Source organism: Cetorhinus maximus, chromosome 29 (assembly GCF_964194155.1).
Source record: "Cetorhinus maximus chromosome 29, sCetMax3.hap1.1, whole genome shotgun sequence".
Classification (NCBI taxonomy): domain Eukaryota; kingdom Metazoa; phylum Chordata; class Chondrichthyes; order Lamniformes; family Cetorhinidae; genus Cetorhinus; species Cetorhinus maximus.
In genome coordinates, this window is record NC_135907.1 from 18368777 (window position 1) to 18390344 (window position 21568).

At 47.2% G+C, this 21568-nt stretch overlaps 1 protein-coding gene across 2 annotated transcripts in view; it reads right to left on the bottom strand.

The window, feature by feature from the left end:
* Positions 1-21568, bottom strand: part of lrrc4ba (leucine rich repeat containing 4Ba) — a 232063-nt gene that overhangs the window by 193201 nt on the left and 17294 nt on the right. The window contains exon 1 of one of the 2 annotated variants that reach the window (XM_078531734.1): positions 19643-19736. The exons of the other annotated variant lie outside the window; for it this stretch is intronic. The gene's annotated coding sequence lies outside the window, so the exon portion shown is untranslated. Of the gene's footprint in view, positions 1-19642; positions 19737-21568 lie in introns of those variants that run through there. 2 annotated transcript variants of the gene reach the window in all.

Consider the following 21568-nt stretch of genomic DNA (forward strand, 5'->3'; position numbering starts at 1 on the left):
CCTTTCCTTAGATAAGGGGAACAAAACTGTTCACAATATTCTAGGTGTGACCTAACTAGTGCCTTGTATAGTTTTAGCAAGACTTCTCTATTTTTATACTCCATTCCCTTTGAAATAAAGGCCAACATTCCACTAGCCTTCCCTATTACCTGCTGAACTTATATGTTAGCTTTTTGGGATTCATGCACGAGGACTCCCAAATCCCTCTGTGCTGCAGCTTTCTGTAGTCTTTCTCCATTTAAGTAATATTCAGCTCCTCTATTCTTCTTGCCAAAGTTCATAACCTCACATTTTCCCACATTATATTCCATCTGCCACATTTTTGCCCACTCAGCCTGTCTATATCCCTCTGTAGACTCCTTGTGTCATCCTCACCAATTGCCTTCCCACCTATTTTTGTGTCATTGGCAAACTTGGCAATAGTACATTCACTTCCCTCATCCAAGTCGTTAACAGGCATTGTAAATAATTGTGGCTCTAGCACTGATCCCTGTGGCACTCCACTAGTTACAGGTTGCCATCCTGAAAATGTCCCCCTTATCTCAACTCTCTGTCTTCTATTTGTCAGCCAATCCTCTACCCATGCTAATATACTACCCCCAACGCCATGGGCAGAATTTTATGGCCCCCTTTCGGCGGGGACGGGGCTGTAAAATGCGGTGAGGCATTCTAAACCCCATTGGCTTTGGCGGGAATGTAAAATCCCGCTACCATAAAATTTCACCCGATGGCTCTGATCTTATTAAGTAGCCTTATGGGTGGTACCTTATCCAAAGCCTTTTGAAATCCAACTATATTACATCTACTGGTTCCCCTTTATCTATCCTGCTTGTTACCTCCTCAAAGAAATCTAATAAATTTGTCAGGCATTAACATTATTTCCCCTTCATGCAGGCTCTGCTTCATTATATTATGCAAATTTCTAAATGCTCTGCTATTACATCCTTTATAATAGATTCCAACAGTTTCCCAATGACAGATGTTAAGCTAACTGTTTTTTGTCTCCCTTTTTTGAATAAGGGTGTTACATTGGCAGTTTTCCAATCCTCTGGGACTTTTCCAGAATCTAAGGATTCTTGGAAGATTACTGCCAGTGCGTCCGCTATGACTGCAGCGATCCAGTTTCAAGCCAGAGAAGTCTTTGTTTTCAAAAAGCAGTCTGTTTCTGAACTTCCTTCGGATTTCTGCAGCAGGCTGGAAGAGAGTGAGAAGCCGTGTGGTGTACCTTATTAAAGTAGCAGCAGTTTTTGCCTTGGGTAATATTACTGGACATTTAGGGTTAAAAATCTACAAGGGAGCTATTGCTAAGTAGGTTGCTTGTGTGTTCTGACCAAGTGGATTTTTTTTTGGTATATGTTTTGCAAGACTGTTTCAGCTGTGTTATTTTAATCTTGTGCGTTTAAGTTTTTTTCCTTCTTGTTAATAAATCTTTTAATTTTAAAATCTTTAAAGTGTTATGCTTCTGGGATCAGTAGTTTTTGCCTCGTTTTCATAATTAAAAAAAAGTAACGATTGGTAAGATAGGTTTGCTCAGTGAATAATATTGGCTGCGATTGTAACAATATACCATATGGCACAGAAACAGATCAGTCAGATCAACAAGTCTATGCTGGCATTTATGTTCCACTTGAATTTCCTTCTATCTTTCCTCAACTGATGCTATCAACAGAACCTTTGATTGCTTTTTCCCTCATGTATTTATCTAGCTTTCCCTTAAAAGGGAATCCATGCTATTCACCTCATCCACTCCATGTGGTAGTGAGTTCCACATTCTCACCGTTCCCTGGGTAAAGATGGTTCTCCCCAATTCTTTTTTTTTGGATTCATTCTTTCTTGGGATGGCAAGGACAGCAGTTTTCCCCACCCTTATTTTCCCTTGAACTGAGTGGCTTGCTAGACAAGAGGGCAGCGAAGAGTCAACCATATCACTGTGGGTCTGGAGTCACGTGTAGGCCAGACTGGGTAAGGGTGGCAGATTTCCTTCCCTAAAAGGCCATCAGTAAACCAGGTAGGTTTTTACAACAATTGATGAAGGTGCCACGGTCACCATGACTGAGACTAGTTTTAGATTCCAGATTTATTGATCCGAGGTGGGATTTAAACCCATGTCCCCAGAGCGTTGGCCTGGACCTCTGGTCCAGTGACACAATTCCCTGTGGGATTTTTTTTGGTGGCTGTCTAGTCTTCAAGTGAAAACGCTTGCTTTGTCTACTGCATGAATTCTCTTTCCGGTCACACCATAGCCTTCTTTTCAAGAGAAAAGAGACACAACCTGTTCATTCTTTCCTGATAGGTGTGTGGGAAGTTGTACAGGCACAAAGGGCCCTCAATGACAGCTTCTGCAGGGAATGTCACCAGCTGCCGAAACTTGCGAATGGGATTTTCTGTGCCCGCAGGCATCGGGCGTGTTCAGTGGTGTGAGCGGACAATATGGCGCGATCAATTTCACAACGGTGTGAAGCCAGATTGTGGTCATTCACTCCGCCCGCCAATAGGCGTCGGGAACCTCTTTGTAGTACATCAGCATATCATTATAAGGTCAGTCCGCCGGACTCATCCCTGCCCGCTGGATCATCTGCCCATGTTGGCGGGAAAGCGCGCTAATGTGTTTCACAACAGCACCTGGCGGAATGCACTTCACTGGGGATTTCAAGGCTTGTTTGACTACCTTGCTTCAGTCAGCATTCGCAGTCATCAGCACCAGACTTCACAGGCAGCACCACATCACTTTTAGGTGGGTGCTCACAGTAGGTCTGTACCTACCAGATTAGCCATATGTGGGTGCCTAGGGCTGGAGCTTGCTTGGTGAAGGGGCGGGGAGGTGGTCACAGGCAAGGGAAGAGGCTGCAAGATGAGACTGTACTGGGGAAGGAGGATAACCCAGGGTGTGTGTGGGGGGCATATGTTGATCTGTGCAAGTGGCCTCAAAATGGTGAGGGATGAGGAGGCAGTCTTCCGAGGAAATGAGGCCAGGTGGACATGTGAGGGTATGTGTGAGAGAGTGGGTGGTGATGTCCCTCGAGCTGGCAGTGAGTGAGATGCCAGTGAATGTGTGATGGGCTTGTGTTTGAGTTTAGAGTGATGAGATGGTTGCCTTACCCTGGCTGCACGGATGAGATTGTTTATCCTTGGTCTGCATTGGATGGCCAACCTCTTCTGTGCAGCATTGGCACTGACCACCTCTGCCATAGTTGGGGTGGTAATGTTGCTGCCCCTCCTGCGTCCAGAGAAGGGGGAGAAGGGGACATCACAGGGGGTTTCCATGCTGCCCTAAAGGCACTCGAGGGCTGCAGTCTTCTTGCCTTTCGGGGCCGTGTCTTCTTTGCTGCAGTCCTGGGCTGGAAGCGCAGAGCACAGCTGGACTTTAAATATGGTGCCCGGCGTGATGGAGCGGTGAGGTGATGGCGTGGTAGGCAAATGAGAGCCTGCCTGCCAGGGAAACGGCGTGTTTCCTGGGAATGCGTAAGTAATGCGGCGAGTTTGGGACGCTACGTTGTGAAAACCCGGCGGCTGAAAGCAACTCTGGGATGATTCCGCCCTTGAGCACCGCGTTCCAGAATTCGGGCAGAGGCTGGAGTCACTGCGGTGCGTCCGCAAGGCTGAGGATTACGTGGATAGCGTGTTTAGAGAGCTGGTCACATTCACAGTCAAAAAGCACACAGGCAGGGGGGGAATGTACACAGGCGGAGTATCTAAGAGAAACAGGCAGGTAGTGCAGGAATCTCCTGAGGCTATCTCGCTCTCTGCTCGCTTTTCCACTTGGGATACCGGTGAGCGAGATAGTTCCTCGGAGGACTGTATCAGGAGCCAGGTTTGTGGCATGACAGGTAGCTCAGCTGCACAGAAGGGGAGGAGGAAGAGTGGGAGTGCTATAGTGGTAGGGGATTCCATGGGTAGAGGAGCAGACAGGCATTTCTGTAGTCATAGACGTGACTCTAGGGTGGTATGTTGCCTCACTGGTGCCAGGGTCGTGGATGTCACAGGGCGGCTGCAGGACATCCTTTTGGGGGAGGGTGAGCAGCCAGAGGTCGTGGTCCACATTGAGACCAATGACATAGGCAGGAAAAGGGACCAGGCCCTGAAAGCAGATTTTAGGGAATTAGGAAGGAAATTGAAAAGCAGGACCTCAAGAACAGTAATACTCAGGATTACTCTCAGCACCACGTGCTAGTGAACATAAGAAGAGGAAGGTTAAATACATGGCTGGAGAAATGGAGTAAGAGGGAGGGCTTTAGATTTCTGAGGCATTGGGATCGGTTCTGGGGCAGGTGGGACCTGTACATGAGGGACGGGTTACACCTCAACAGGACTGGGACTAATATCCTCACAGGGACATTTGCTAGTGCTGTTGGGGAGGGTTTAAACTAGATTGGCAGAGGGATGGGAAGCTGAAAGGAAATTCAGAGAGGAGAGGAGAAAAACTGTCAGTGGGATGTAGAGGAGTATTAACTGATAAGGAGGATATATTTGAGAGTAATATCAATGTAAATAGAATACTTGGAGAGTTTGATAGAATTAGAGTAGGCTATAGTGAGTCATTAGATGGGGTCAGAACAAAGAGCAAGGGAGAAAGTTAAAAAGCCTAAATCAGGATTAATGTGCATGTATGTGGATGTGCGGAGTTTGGTTAATAAGACTGGTGAACTCAGGCGCAGATTGACAAATGGAACTGTGATATTGTTGCTTTAACAGACACCGGGCTCAAAGTAAGGCAGGACTGGGCATTAAATATTCCTGGGTACAAGTTATTTAGGAGAGACAGGAAAGGAAGAAAAGTTGGGAGGGGGAAGCGGCAGTATTGATTAGGGATGGAATTACAGTTCTGGAGAAAGAGAATGTTCCGGAGGGGTCAAGGACAGAATCTCTCTGGCTAGAGGTAAGGAATGAAAAAAGGTTCAATAACACTGATCGGTATAGTATATAGACCACCAGGAACAGATGTAGAGAAACAAATTTGCAAAGAAATTACAGAGAGGTGCAAGAATTATACAACACTTATAATGGGGGATTTATCCAATTATCCAAATATAAGCTGAGATATCGATAGCGCAAAGGGACAAGAGGGGCGAGAGTTACTGGAATGTGTTCAAGATAATTTTCTGCAAGAGTATGTTCTCGGTCCAACAAGAGGGCAGGCACTGTTGGACCTGGTTTTGGGGAATGAGTTGGCCCAAGTGGATCAGATAACAGTGGGAGAGAACTTAGGGGACAATGACCGTTGTATCATAAGGTTTAGGTTGGCTATGGAGAAGGACAAGGAGCAATCCAGAGCAGGGATAATTAACTGGGGGAAAGCCAACTTTGATGGGATGGGAATGCATCTGAGTCGAGTGAGTTGGAATCAAATGTTGGTGGAAAAGATGGTGGCTGAACAATGGGCTACCTTCAAAGAGAAAGTATTGCAAGCAATGTCAAAATATGTGCCCTTGAAGGGGAAAGGTAGGACAAGTAAATCTAGAACACCCTGGATGACGAGAGAAATAGAAGTGAGATGAAAAGGAAGACGTCTGTGTATGGCAGATGTCAGGTAGAAAATACAATGGAGAATCAGGCTGAATATAGAAGGACCAGAGGGGAAGTGAAAAAACTAATCAGAAAAGCAAGGAGAGAATGAAAAGAGACTGGCAGCGAACATAAAAGGGAATACTAAGGTCTTCTGTAAACATGTAAATAATAAGGAGGTGGTAAAAGAAAGAATAGGGCCAATTTGGGATAAAAGAGGAGACTTGCATGTGGAGGCAGGAGGAGTAGCAGAGGTATTAAACGAGTACTTTGCATCTGTCTTTACAAAGGAAGAAGATGCTACCCAGGCCGAGGTGAGGGAGGAGGTAACTGTTTCACTCGAGGAATTTACAATTGAGAAGGAGGAGGTATTAGAAAGGCTATCTTTACTTAAAATTGATAAGGTGCCAGGAACAGATGAGATGCATCCAAGGGTACTGAGGGAGGTGAGAGTGGAAATTTCAGAGGCACTAGTGATAATCTTCCAGTTTTCCTTAGACACAGGGGAGGTGCCGGAGGACTGGAGAATTGTGAATGTTACACTCTTGCTCAAAAAAGAGATGCAAGGATAATCCCGGCAGCTGCAAACCAGTCAGTTTACTTCGGTGGTAGGGAAACTTCTGGAAACTATAGTTCGGGACAAAATCAATAGTCACTTAGACAGGTGCAGGATAATTAAGGGAAGCCAGCATGAATTCTTTAAGGGAAAATCATGTTTAACTGACTTGCTGGAGTTTTTTTGAGGAGCTGACAGAGAAGGTTGATAAAGTCAATGCTGTTGATGTGGTGTATATGGATTTTCAAAAGGCATTTGACACAGTGCCACACAATCGATTAGTGAATAAAATTCTAGCTCATGGAATAAAAGGGAAAGTGGACACTTAGATAAGAAATTGGCTGAGTGGCAGGAAACAGAGAGTAGTGATAAATGGTTGTTTTTCAGATTGGAGGAAGGTTTGTAATGGAGTTCCCCAGGGTCAGTGTTGGGACCCTTGCTCTTCTTGATATATATTAATGGCTTAGACTGTTGTGTGCAGGGCATACTTTCAAGATTTGCAGATGATACAAAGATTGGAAGCATTGTCAACTGTGATGAGGATAGTCTTGAACTTCAAAAGGACATAGACATGTTGGTGGATTGGGCAGATAAATGGCAGATGAGGTTCAATGCAGAGAAGTGTGAGGTGATTCATTTTGGCAGGAAGAACGTGGAGAGATGGTATAAAACAAAGGGAGAAACTCTAAAGGAGGTGCAGGAACAGAAGGACTTGGTGTATATGTACATAAGTCAATGAGTGTGGCAGGACATGTTGAGAGCACAGTAAATAAAACACAGTATCCTAGGTTTTATTAGTAGGGGCATTGAGTACAAGAGTAAGGATGTCATATTAACCTTGTATAAGACACTAGTTAGGCCTCATCTGGAGTTCTGGGCACCATACTTGAGGAAGGATATGAAGGCATTGGAGAGAGTTACAGAGGAGATTCACAAAAATGATTCCAGGGATAAAGAACTGTAGCTATGAGGATAGCTTGGTGAGGTTGGGGCTGTTTTCCTTGGAGAGAGGAAGGCTGAGAGAAGATTTGATAGAGGTATTCAAGATCCTGAAGGGCATGAAGAAACCATTCATACTCACGAGTACATCACAAACTAGAGGGCACAGATTCAAAATAATGGGCAAAAGGAGTAGAAGTAATGTGAGGAATTTTTTTTTCACCCAGAGGGTGGTTGGAGTCTGGAACGAACTTCCTGAAAGGGTGGTGGAGGCAGGTTCGATCGAGGTATTCAAAAGGGAATTGGATTGCTACCTGAAAAGGGAGAATGTGCAAGGTTACGGGGATAAGGCAGGGGAGTGGGACTAGGTGGAATGCTGTTTCAGAGAGCCAGTGCAGACCCGGTGGGCCGAATGGCCTCCTTCTGCACTGTAAAGATTCTGAGTTTCTTGTAAATCTTACTTTGCACCCTCCCCAGTGCCTCTATATCCTTCTGAGGGTAGCTAGAGACAGGAAATCAGCCTTGCCTGGGCCAGCCATACCCCAAGAACAACAGTTAAACCAACTCACCCTCAGTTGCTGCACACGCGTGATACATACTAGGTAACAGAGAACAATTCACTCACGCCTCATACTGTGCACCTTAAGTGTGACTCAGTACAGGAGTTGACACTGAGATGTACACACACACAAGCTGTATAGGTGGGAGTGAATCATTCCATTTTACCCAGTGTGTACTGTACACGAACAGGAGCTGACACAGAGCTGTACAGTATCAAAAAGGTAGGAATCATTCCCTTTTTACACAGTGCTCACTGTGCGTGTGCTGGAGCTGAGGCTGATAACTGGTACTGTACAACATGTGTGCATCTCATAACAATTAGGGAGGGCAACAGTGGCGGAATGGTAATGTCACTGGAGCAGTAATTCAGAGGCCCAGATTAAATCTCCAGGGATTATGGGTTCAAATCTCACTACAACAGCTTAATTCAATTAACATGTTTGGAAAATTTAAAAAAAAGACTTGTCTCAGCAACAGTGACATGAGATCATCATTAATTTTTTGTAAAAACCCATCTGGTTCACTAACGTCCTTTAGGGAAGGAAGTCTGCCATCCTTACCTGTTCTGGCCTACACGTGACTCCAGACCCACAGTAACGTGGTTGATTCTTAAATGCCCTCTGAAATGGCCATTCAGTTCAAGGGCATTTAGGGGTGGGCAACAAATGCTGGTCTTGCCAGTGACACCCACATCCCATGAAAGGATAAAAAAAATACACCATCTGAAATATTTCTACGCTCTTAAGAGTATTAATTGCTTTATCTCAGCTGGTGCAGTTCAGTGAGTTTTCAGCATCTATTCTGGTAACACACAGTATTAGATGGGCAGAATTCATTTCCTCTCACCAGCAATGCATTAACACAAAGAGGAGTTGGCAATAGCGTAAACACAGGTCACACAGTAACACGCAGGAGAGTATTGTTCTCCTTTACCCAGGAGTTACAATGCAACCTACAGTTTCTCAGTATGAGCTTGTCGTGACAGGCCTGAGTTATCAGTATCATCAAATCATAGGGAAATTGTCAGAGAGAACAGAGAGAACCAGCACACTATGTTTTACCCTGTATGCACTGTACACGTACCAACACCATCACTCCACAAGCTGTACAGTAGCAGAGAAGAGTGTATCATGCTTTTTTACCCAGTGTGTGCTATACATATACAGAAGCTGACAATGAGACACACAAGCTGTAGATGGGATTGAATTATTCCCTGTTACCAATATATACCTTACATGTGCAGAGAGTGTCACTGAAACATATAAATGAATTGTTCCCTTTTAACCAGTTTCTAGTATAAACATACAGGAAACAACACTGGCACATATGAGCCAGTGCTAGGCGGTAGTAAATGATTCTCTTTTACTCACTGTCTTCACACACAGAGGTTGACACTGAGATGCAGTGGGTGGAATCTTCCATTACGAAGTCTAAGTTTGGTGGCGGGAGCAGAAATCGGAGTGTCATAGAGTTATACAGCCCAGAAACAGGCCCTTCGGCCCATTGTACCCATGCCGGCCATCAAGACTCTACCTATTCTAATCCCATTTTCCAGCACTTGGCCCCATAGCCCTGTATGCTGTGGTGTTTCGAGTGCTCATCTAAATGCTTCTTAAATGTTGTGAGGGTTCCTGCCTCTACCACCCCCTCAGGCAGTGAGTTCCAGGTTCCAACCATCCTCTGGGTGAAAAAGTTTTCCTCGAATCTCCTCCAAACCTCCTGTCCCTTACCTTAAATCTATGTCCCCTGGTTATTGACACTTCTGCTAAGGGGAAAAGTTTCTTCCTATCTACCCTATCTAAGCCCCTCGTTATTTTGTACACCTCTAATTTCCCGCTAAGGGGTGGGATGGCTGAACACGCACAATCTTGCTCATTATTTATACACCCGCACGGAGCACGGCAAGTCTGGTGGTGAGGGCGGGCAGGAAGTTGCCCTCTCTGCCATTACCTCATGGGGTCCAAGTTCCGGCGCCATATTTAAAGGGCACCCGGACAGCCTGCCTCCCCCTCCCCACTTAGCCTCACACCCAGCTCTGGCCTCCGCTCCACCCTTCCACCCTATAGCACCCACCCCACCCCCGCTTTCCAATCTTCGTGCAGCTTGCGCTACTGGTGCCCGATATGAGTCAAGTTGTGAGCGGTCCCCAAGGAGGCAAAAGCAGCAGCTGCTTACCTCAGGGTCGTGGAGGAAGTGAAGCTCACCAGGTGCACACCACCTATACACAGTCGTAAAAGCAAATGTTCTCATTTCTCGCTGGCGAGGGGCTTAACTTGGGGGGGGGAGCTTAATTCGGGCTCGGTGGCCCTTTAATGAGCGTGCATGACGTGCTAATGCATGTGAAAGGACTTCCCGACATTGTTCATCGGGAAGCTCGACCCACCTTTAACCCGCCTTTAAAGTCCCGGGAACAGATTTAGACCATAAGACATAGGAGCAGAAATTAGGCCATTCGGCCCATTGAGTCTGCTCCACCATTCAATCATGGCTGATAAGTTTCTCAACCCCATTCTCTCGCCTTCTCCCCGTAACTTTTTCCGAAAGTTCATCCCGCCATCGGGAAGCTGATTTTTGGTCTCCCGCCAAATTAAATTTGCACCCCCTCCCCACCGCCCGCCACGCCTCCCACTGCTGGCGGGACCGGAATATTCTGGCCCGTAGTTGCACAGCAACAGACAGAAATGGCCCTTCAGCTGCACTGTTACCCTTGGTTTGAACGGGCTAGTCTCAAGCAGGAACACATGTAACAGACTGGGAGACAACAAAAACCCTTAAACTTTCATAAATTGGAGATTTAGTGGAGTGTTGTGCGGAGAGTTTGCCAAGGGTTGTGACGGGTTAGTGATAGGTATAATCCTCTCCTCCTCTCCCATATCTGCTAAGTAATGTCAGATAATGATTACCAACCGCTGGATGGATTATAATCCAGCGACAAGACCATGTGTTATCACCACGGCTGCTCCGTTAGTTAGCAGTTAGTTGAGAGATTGTAGTCAGTGATTAGGGTGCATTTTTATTAACAGGAATTTGCACTGAGGTTAGATGTTGAGCTTATTCTCCTGTGGTGAGCAGGAGCTGGAACATTCATTTATCATTGTGGAGATTATCTCCTGCCATTTGCTATCTCACCCTCACCTTCTGTGCCCTTCTTTCCCAACTATTGCTGGTCAGGGAGCCGAAAGAGAGAATCGAAATGATGGGTGGCTTACAGCTGCCAGGAAAAGAAGCTCAATCGCTTCCACCCTCACTGTCAGCGGCACCTTCCGGGTGGGTCCTGGGCAGGACAAAAGCACGAGTGCAGCAGTCCCCTCAAAGGTACGCTGAGCTCCCAGGCGGGTTGGCACTAATCAGAGGTGGGGGCTTTGGTGGAGTGGGCATGTCCTCAGGATGGAAGAGGGTCGCGTACCCAAGGACCCCCCTGCGTGGCGAGGGAGCCGGAGACAGGCGGCCAGTGTGTAGCCCAAGGCTCTGCTTCAAGGATGCTTGCTAGCGTGACATGAGGGCCCTAAACATTGACTGTTGTGCCAAGGTGTCACTGGCTGGCACAAGAGGGGAATGGCAAGGCCTGCCGTGCATCACCACGCTGACCAGAGCTTGGCACCCAATGCCGAAAACAACCACCCACAATGTCACGTGACAGCTTCCTGTGTGGCGCCTGTGGTAGGACTTGCCTCTCAAGGCTTGGCCCTTCACAGCCGTCAGCAAAGGGGCACCAACTGAAGACCCCCCACCCCCACCTAGATGGGTTGTCTGCTGTGTGCCCGTCGTCTGTCGTAGACCGAACAATGCCAACAGCAGGATTGGCGCCGGGGCTCCTCTGGTCTCCTTACGTCATTTTGGATGCAAGATAGGGGAAAATCCAGGTTCCATTTCAGGAAGACTTGTATTTACATAGCACCTTTCATGACCTTAGGGTCCAAAAGCGCTTTCCAGCTAATGAAGTACTTTTGAAGCACAGTCACTGCATAAAATAGGAAACTTGTCAGCCAATTTGTGCACAGCAAGCTCCCACAGACAGCAATGTGATAACGACCGGATAATCTGCTTTTTCACTAAGGGATAAATGTGGGCCAGGACGCTGGGGAGAACTTCCTTGAAATAGTGCCAGGGATTACCTGAGAGAGCCAGACAGGTGCTCGATTTAATGTCTCACCTGAAAGACGGCACCTCCGACAATGCAGCACTCCCCCTTACTGCAAGGGAGCATCGGCCTTGATTGTTGTGCTGGGGTGGGGCTTGAACCCAGGACTTTGAGATTTAGAGGGGGACTGTGTGACCAACTGAGCCATAGTAAGGCCGTGGGTGGGATTTTCCAGCCCCGCCCACCGCCGGGATGGTCCGATCTCGCCGAAAGCCTTTGGCAGGGCGGCCGCATCCTCCACGATGCGTCTCCCCACAGCAAATCCCAGCATGTGCTTTATAATTGATCCTTACCAATACCTCTAAGAAACGTAGGCCTCTGGTTTGCCCTCTTGCCTGGATCTAAAATGATAGCCTCAGGTGAATGGTGGGGTGGGAGGCGGGGGTTCGATGGATGCAGAAATAAATTGGGGAGCGGGAGATGGGGAGATTGGAGTCTCGCAATGAACCCAATTCACTCAGAAGTGTAATTAGCGTTCATTTAACTTTTAATAAATTCTCCTTCTTAGCTGTGATTTGATTTGAACCATAATTAATTCTGTGGGATCAGCAGCTTTTTTTTATCAAAAAAAACCCTCTGTTCACAAGCAGGCCGCAAACCCAACAAATATTACACGTACACAGCGATAATTAGAAGACAGAAAGGTGTTCATGCAATTAATTAAAAAAAGAAAGAGATTCACTCTGTTGGCCTTAAAGGGGAAGTGCATTCGTTCTTTTTAATATACCATCGCCCTACATTTAATGAGGATTAATGCCCAGGTCTCTTGCAGTCCCCTCACTCTCCCCACCCCCTGCCCTTGTCACCTGCATGGGTGTAACCCACGTGCTGATTGGCCGAGTGCAGCATGAGGTCAGGGTCATTTTGAGGTCAGGGTCCACATTGGGCCCGCACGGTATCATGTGACCCAGATGTCACCAATCCGGTGCAGAGGTAGGTCCTCTGGGCGGGGTTTCATGACCTTCAGCTCAGGGTTGGGGGAGCCCACACTATTTTTGCAGGGCCCACTTTGAGGCCTATCTCCATGATAGGAGCTGGCTTAAATGCCAGAGAACCAGGGGTGTGAAGTGATGGTGGAGAGCAATGCTGCTAGGCTACCACTTTGGTTTTAACCAAATCGCACATTCGCACCCCCAACCCCCAACCCCAACGCACTACCCAGTTTCTGATGGGTGGTAGGAGTTACAATTGCCTCAGACAGTGCACTTCCACCTCAAAGTTGAAAGGTTGTGGGTTCAAGTCTCAATCCCAGGGGGCTGAGCACAAAATCCAGACTGACACTCCCACTGAGGGAGTGCCGCATTGTTGGAGGTGCTAAGTCAAAGCCCTGTCTGTCCTCCTGGGTGCACGTAAAAGACCCCGTGGCACTGTTTTGAAGAACAGCAGAGAGTTCTCCCTGGTGCCCTGGCCAATATTTATCCCTTAATCAATATGACTAAACCAGATCATCTGATTAAAAGCAAAATGCTGCAGATGGTCCCCCTTGTCCTCACTTTTCACCCCACCAGCCTCCGCATTCAAAGGATCATCCTCTGCTTCCTCTAGCATGATGCCACCACCAAACGCATCTTCCCCTCACCTCCCCTGTCAGCATTCCGTGGGGACCGTTCCCTCCGTGACACCCTGGTCCATTCCTCCATCACTCCCAACTCCTCATCCCCTTCACACAAAACACCTTCCCATGCAATCGCAGAAGATGCAACACCTGCCTCTTTACCTCCTCCCTCCTCATTGTCCAAGGCCTCAGATACTCCTTTCAGGTGAAGCAGCGCTTCACTTGCATCACCTTCAATTTGCTGCTCCCAATGTAGTCTCCTCTACATCGGGGAGACTAAACGCAGACTGGGTGACCGCTTTGCGGAACACCTTTGCTCAGTCTGCAAGCATGACCCAGACCTCCCTGTCGTTTGCCACTTCAACACTCCACCCTGCTCTCATGCTCACACGTCCGTCCTTGGCTTCTCCAATGTTCCAGTGAAGCTCAACACAAACTGGAGGAACAGCACCTCATCTTCCGACTAGGCACTTTACAGCCTTCCAGACTGAATATTGAGCTCAACAACTTCAGACCATGAACTCTCTCCTCCATCTTTACCCTTTCTTTAATCCCATTTTTAAATTTTAATTTTTATCTGTTTTATTTATTTTTATTTATTATGCATTCTCTGTTTTAAAATTATTTTTATCCCTTTTCCCCAACCCCCACCCTCCATCTGTCACTTGTTTCTGTGTTGTGCTTTCACAGAGTGCTGACCCTTGTTCTGCTACCTTACCTTTATGCCACTATCAGTACATTCTTTAGTCTTTAACACTACCATTAGCATTCCCTTTGTTTTGTGTCCATGCCATCTTTGTCAAATTTCCCCTTAGCTCTCACCTATCCCTGACCTTCTACTTTGCTCCAACTGCTCCACCCCCTCTTAAACAGTGTAAAATCCACCACATTTCTATTTCTCTTCAGCTCTGAAGAAGAGCCATACAGACTCGAAACGTTAACCCTGTTTCTCTGTCCGCGGATGCTGCCAGTCTTGCTGAGTTTTTCCAGCACTTTCCGCTTTAGTTTTAGAATGCCTGGTTGTCTCATGTTGCTGTTTGTGGGAGCTGGCTGTGCATAAATTGGCTGCCCTGTTTCCCTAAGCTACAACAGCGACTGCCTAACACTTAAAATTGGCTATAAAGCTCAGGGGCATCGTGAAGTTTTGAAAGGTGCTATTCAAATGCAAGTTTGTTCTTTCTCTCCACTGATGAGCATCTTTCAGTCGCCCTTAGAGAGACGACTGTACTTTAACCGGTGTCTCTCAGTCCCTTCCTGAGAGAGATATCTGCAGGCACTCTCTCGGGGAGATATCTTTACCATGACTGGCGTACCTGAGAGAATGACTATGAAGCACCAGCCAGTGTTACCTCCCATGGCAATGTGTGGAATCCGGAAATCCTTTGGATAAGAATACTTCCCCTTTAAAAAAGGTCTCTGTGCAGCAAACTCCCAGAACCATCAGTCACCTGCACAGAGTGTACCAGATATGTCAGTGAGCCCTTCGTGACTCACAGTTCGGAGGCTGTAACTTGCCGAAAATATCCTAAATGTCACAGCCTTTTTTTTTAAAACAAAACCTCTAAATTGTAGAGACTATTTTTGCACTTGGAATTGTAAAAAAAAAAAGCATCCATTATTACATAAACCACAGAAAACGTTACCAATTTCACTGAATAAAAGATCCCAGTGACTAAGTGAAGCCCGTGATTTGGGGTTTGAACGTCAGGTACATCAGTGTCCGTGGGGAGAAAGCGAGGGGAGGGTTGTTGAGGCTGATGAGGGAGATTTGTACTAGGAAAGTTGAGGTGATGGGCTTATGAGGTGAATCTTGCTTCGTTTAGGACAATAATACTTTTGAAAAACAACTATATTCTACTGTACATTAAATAAGATTGCACAGTATATACAGCACAAATAGGCCTTTCGGCCCAACTAGTCCATGCTGATGTTTACACTCCACTTGAGCCCCCTCCCATCTTTTCTCATCCCTCAGCAACCATTCCCTTCTCCCTCATTTGATTGTCTAGTTTATCCTTAAATACATTTATACTATTCACCTCCACCACTCTCTGTGGAAGCGAGCTCCACATTCTCTCTCTCTCTCTCTGGGTAAAAAAGTTTCTTCCGAATTCCCTACTGGATTTCTTGCTAACTATCTCATATCGATGGCCTCCAGTTATACTCTTCCCCACAAGAGGTAACATCCTCTCTCTCCACTCTTTCAAAATTTTATAATTTATATTAATTAATAAATAATTAATAAATATTCTTAATAAGTTATGAAATTTTAAAGACCTCTCTTGGGTCATGTTGCACATTCCTTATTTGGGCATCGCCATCCAGTGACACACTGTTATGCCTATAGCTGCAGACTCCTACCTCTAGGTGGAGCACCACCAGGTGCCAGATCCCCCGCACTTGTACCCAACACATCACCTCCAGCACCATCTGTGAGCAATGCCAAAGGAGATCCAATAGGAATAACTAATAAAGACCTTGGCTTTGGGAGATAAGACAGGCCTTGGCAGGACGCTGTGTCCATAATGGGGTAATGACCAATGAATGCTTTTCTTTGAAAATCCTCCACACCATTCCAGGTTGTATACTTCGCACTGGTCCGCTAAAATTGTGAGGGAGAGCAGGCGACGGGGTGGGGGAGGGGTGTTGGGGGCAGTCATTCCAGACCAGGTGATTTAAATTTATTAGCCCAAGATATATTTTGGGGGTAAAGGCAAAACACTACCGATGCTGGAAATCTGAAACAAAACCAAAAAATGCTGGAAAAACTCAGCAGGTCTGACAGCGTCTGTGGAGAGAGAGACCGAGTTAACGTTTCAAGTCCGTATGACTCTCCTTCAGAGCGGTATATTTTGAAGGCCTTTGTTTTGAGTACCAGGCCATTGTGCCTCTAAAATTAGGGCTCTTTATGGGAAAAATAGGGAGGGGGGGTGGTTTGCTAAACCTCACAGCCCCCACAACCCCACCCCTTCTGCCCCTGGCCTGAATGGCCTCCTTCTGTGCTGTAATGACTCTACAATTCTATGACATTAGTTTGAAAGGCCTTTCCCAGTTATATTAACAGAGGTGTCCAGATGTTGGGGGCAGGTTGAGGCCTTTGATGGACAGTGGGTGAAAGGTTACCATGCCAACATGCTGAGGCTCTGTAAATCTGATGTACAAAGAGCTCAACATCTTTGTGCCCAGTTGATATCTTGAAGGCTTCCTGGCCGACTGGTCAAGGCCTGGATAAGTGGCAGAAACCCTTAGTGCTTGGGGGAGGGGGGACTGCCGTTCATGATAATGTCTTCAAGAAATCAATGCAAAGTGGGACTCGGCTGTGGGTTAAGTCTCCACGTACTTGTCTTGCTGTGCCTGTTTTTGATTTCTGTTATAAAGAGGTATTGTCTTTTATGCATTCACGAGGTATGGTTGTCGCTGGCCAGGCCAGCATTTATTGTCCATGCCTAATTGCCCCTTGAGAAGGTGGTGGTGAGCCACCTTCTTGAGCCGCTGCAGTCCATGTGGTGTAGGGACACCCACCGTGCTGTTAGGAAGGGAGTTCCAGGATTTTGACCCAGCGACAATGAAGGAACGGTGACTGTTCCAAGTGGCGACTCTGTGGTTTTGCACAGTTTGAAGCGAGATTTTTTTCAGTGCTGCACACCCGCTCTCATGGGCGCACCAGCACTCAAAAGCAAAGCTGCAATTTCCCACACTTGAGCTTCAATATCGCAGTCTCATACCTGTCCTGGCAGCACAATCATCTCCGGTGGTGTCTGGCAAGGGAGAAGTTGAGGCAGAGTATTAGGGTACCAGCGGGAGAGGCTTCATAAGGAGAGCTAGTGTACGAGAGGGACGAGCTTCACTGGGGCATCGCCTGTTTATTGCATTGCGTGGTACATGACAGGTTACAGTAATGGACACAAAGCTAAGGAAAAAAAACACTCGCACAGACTGATGAGCTTTGGAGAGAGAGAGTTGGGATATTAGAAGCGCTTTCGAGGGAGAGCTGATTTCATGGAAGGAGCGGATGACTCTGCTATGGGCTCATGGCCAAAAATCTGCTATGTGGTTTGGTCTGATGCTAACACACATGCATGAGGTGGAGATGGTGGCATAGTGATAATGTCACTCGACTGGTAATCTAAAGGCTCAGGCTAACGCCTGAGCTCAAATCCCACCAAGGCAGCTGGTTCAAATTAAATTCAATTAATAAAAATCGGGAATTGAAAGCTCATCTGGGTCATGGTGACAACGAAACCACCATAGGAAAGCTACAGCTCAGAAAGAGGCCATTCAGCCCGTCCTGTCTGTGCTGGCTTAAAGAAACCAGCTGCCCATTTTAATCCCACGTTACAGCTCCTCAGTTGTCATAAAAACCCATCTGGTTCACTAGTGTCCTTTAGGGAAGGAAATCTGCTGCCCTTACCTGGTCTGGCCTCCATGTGACTCCAGACCCACCGCACTGTTGTTGACCTTTAACTGCTCTCTGCCAGGCCGCTCCGTTCAAGGACAGGCAGCAAATGCTGGCCTTGTCAGTGACATCGACATCCCACGAAAGAATTAAAAAATCTATCGCTTCTTTTTACACCTCCGTACCCGTGAGTGTTTCCTGTTGTGAGTGTGACCTTGAAATGGCACTTGCCAAAGTGACTCCACTTCAGCCTGGCTTGTTGTCTCCCCACCCCCCGCCCTGTTCTCTTTGTGACGCTGAGGCAGATGGTCCCCTTTCAGGACGTGAGGGACAGGGAAAACAGATTGTTAAAAAAGGACTGTGTGGGCTGTCTATGTGCAGGAGACGGTAGGGGTTCAGCCGCCTCATCTAGTAGTTGCAAAAGCTGCTTATTAGCAACCCACCTCCTCGCTCTGCACCCCCCCTTCCCTGACTTGCAACTTCTCTGCAACTATTGGGCTTAATTGGTGTGAAATATTAATTGGTGTGAGGCAAAGTCACGGCAGCAGCAGCCGTGTCGGTCTATCTGCCACTCGTTGCAATCCCAATGCTAACCTACAACTTCCTCTCTCTCTCTCTCTCTCTCTCCCCCCAACTCTTTCTCTCCCTCGCCATCTGTCACCGCCCGCCAAGCCTCAGAGCCCTTGTATTCCCCGACAACAGCGGCACTCTCAGGAGTGGAGAAAAAGCCACTCGGCCCGACTAATCCTGCCTAGCCCGGCCCCGCCTTCCCTCTTGATGCCGCAGACTTGTTAATTAGTGCTTAATAATGATTTGATGAATGAATCAATGGGTTGAGGGAGGGGGAGGGGTTGAGGGAGGGGGAGGGGGTGAGGGGGGAAGGGGGTGAGTGGGGGGAAGCTGCCAATGGTGGAACGGAGGAAATTGGAGTGTGGGAACGCGCGACAGGCCAGAATGAGAGGAATGAAGACAGAGTGGAAATGAAGGAAGCTTTGGTTTTCCATAGCTCGGAGGCTAAAGTAAATTCTACTTTCATGACAGGAACTTACAAGCTTATGGAAACTTAAATTACACTTCAGTCCTCAAAGGAGGAAGTGTTTCGCTTTGTGTGTGCTCAGTAACTGGGGTGGGAATATCAGGCCCTTCAGTGTGTGTCTCTTTGTAAACAGTTCCATGATCCCTGGAGCATGATTAGGAAGCAGCAATCTCCAGCTGGGGAATAATAAACCTGCCCCAGATTTTGTGCTTCCTGCATTTTACTTTTTCAATTTTCTCTCCTGCACTCTGGAGGGGACTGGCCTCTGGTTCTGTGCACTCCAGCAGTCACCTGCACCGGTACCGGCTGTTCGGCCATGAACGGCAACACTACTTGTAATTCCATCTCCAACCCAATCTTACACACTGTCACTGGCTAGAGGTAGGAACACTAAAATATTTATACAGCATTTATACAGCAACTTCCACGATCACAAGCGATCCCACAGTGTTACACATCCGATGAACTACTTTTGAAATGTAGGCACCGCTGTAACCTAGGAAACGGGGAGGCCTGTTTGTGCACAGCAAGATCCCACCAGCAGCACATGTAATAATGACCAGATAATCCGCCTTTGCAATGTTGATTCATGGATCAAAACAATAGGGTGTCAGGTGGAACTCGCCTGCTCTGCTTTGAAATAGTGGCCGTGAGATCGTTTACATCTGCCCTGAGAGGGCAGGCAGGGCCTCAGTTTAGCGTCCCACCCAAAAGACAGCACCTCTGACAGGGCAGCACTCCCTCAGTCCTGAACTAGAGTGTCAGCCGAGGTTCTTCTGCTCAGGATCTCCTGACTCAAGAGGCAAGAGTGCTACCTACTGAGCCCTGGCTGACAGAACAAGGAAGAACATTGAGAAAGATCATTGACTCGCCTGGGAACCCTGTCCGAGCTCCCCTTGCCTCTCCCCAGTCCAGCAATGCTAAAGTAGACTGGAACAGCTGAGGTCAACACATACCTGGATCAAGTCTGATCTGGCCTCTTGGGCGTCCCAGATTCAAATCAGTCCACCTTTGGCAACTGGGCTCCGGGCTCCTAGAATTCCAAAAATCTCCACCTTTCTTGAAAGCTGCTTCTCAAAATCCACCTCTTTGATGAAGCTTTTGGTCACCTGTCCTTACACGTCCTTAAGTGGCTCAGCGTCAAATTTTATTTGATAATCGCTCCTGTGATGGGATGTTTTACTGTGTTAAAGGCGCTATATAAATGCAGGCTGTTGTGTGTCTGATTCTTTCTTCACTCTCTTCCCTCTCTCTTTCACACAAAGCCTCCCTCCCCTCAATCTCTCTCCCTCCGTCTGTCTCTTCCACCCCCATTCTCCACCTCTTGCCTCCTTTTCCCCCCACATCCATCGCCTACGTGCCCCTCTTCCTTGCACTCGGTACAGCCAAAAAACCCCCTCAAACCTTCCCCCCCATCCCCACTGTTCTCACCCATTATGTACCTCGCACAGCCTGATGATTGACACACAGATGAACTCCCTAGTCCCAGTGGACAGCTTAATTTCCATTTCTCCCTTATATCTATTATTTCAAAAAATAAGAGAAAAATTGCAAACACAGATATGATTTAATAAACAGTGCAGATAAAGTCAGGAATCCTCTTGGGCTGATTTGTAGCAAAGGGGCCCCTCTTCCGACAAGGACTGGGCTTCACCTGGGTGTTTATAAATCAGTACTGTCGTGTTGTGTCTATCTTTATTATTACATAGCCCCTTACTGCTCAAGAATCTGAATGCAAATCTATCTCACCGACGCCATATGTTAAAGAGTAATTATGGTCTAATAATAGCTCGCAGCCCACAATTTATAAAGACTCTCCAACTGTCACTGACTGAAGGACTGTCTATAGTGCCTTCGTGTGGGTGTTCAAGCCCAATATTAACCCTCTTTTTCCAGGGAAGTGGCTCACGCACAGCCCCTCCTCCCCCGTGGGGCTCCCACACCTGCGCTGGTGCTGCGTCGCGAATTCTGTGCTCCGCTGGGGGCCGTGACCCTGCTTGCAGTCGTTAGGGTTACACCGCGGGCTAACGGCCGAGAGAGAAAGAGGGAAAAAGAAAAGGAGGGAAAAAGAGACGGAGAGAGAAAGTGGGAAAAAGACAGAGAGAGAGAGAGAGACAAAATCTAAGATGGAGAGGTGAGGGAGGAAGAGAGACAGTGAGACAGATACACTGGTGCATGGACACAGAGAGAGAGAGAGAGAGAGAGAGAAAAACTAAGATGGAGAGGTGAGGGAGGAAGAGAGATAGTGAGACAGATACACTGGTGCATGGACACAGAGAGAGAGAGAGAGAGAGAGAAAAACTAAGGTGGAGAGGTGAGGGAGGAAGAGAGATAGTGAGACAGATACACTGGTGCATGGACACAGAGAGAGAGAGAGAGAGAGAAAAACTAAGGTGGAGAGGTGAGGGAGGAAGAGAGATAGTGAGACAGATACACTGGTGCATGGACACAGAGAGAGAGAGAGAGAGAAAAACTAAGGTGGAGAGGTAAGGGAGGAAGAGAGATAGTGAGACAGATACACTGGTGCATGGACGCAGAGTGAGAGAGAGAGAGAGAGATAATGAGAAACACTTCAACACAGAAAGAGACACATGGGAACGAGGAGAGTGAGATGACGGGATTTTCTGGACCCGCCCGTCCGAAGTCAACAGGCCTTTTGCTGGCTCATCAAATTTTCTGTCCTGCCTACGACAATTCTGGTGGCAAGTGGGACCAGGAAATTTAGGCCATGGACAATGTGCATTTGCATAACCAAGAGAGAAAGAGCAAGACACGGGTTGATGGTGAGAGACAGCACATAGGGAGACAGGCACAAACTAACCAGTAAAGAGACAGACATACAGAAATAGAAAGAGAAAGACAAATAGGAACACAGACAAGGG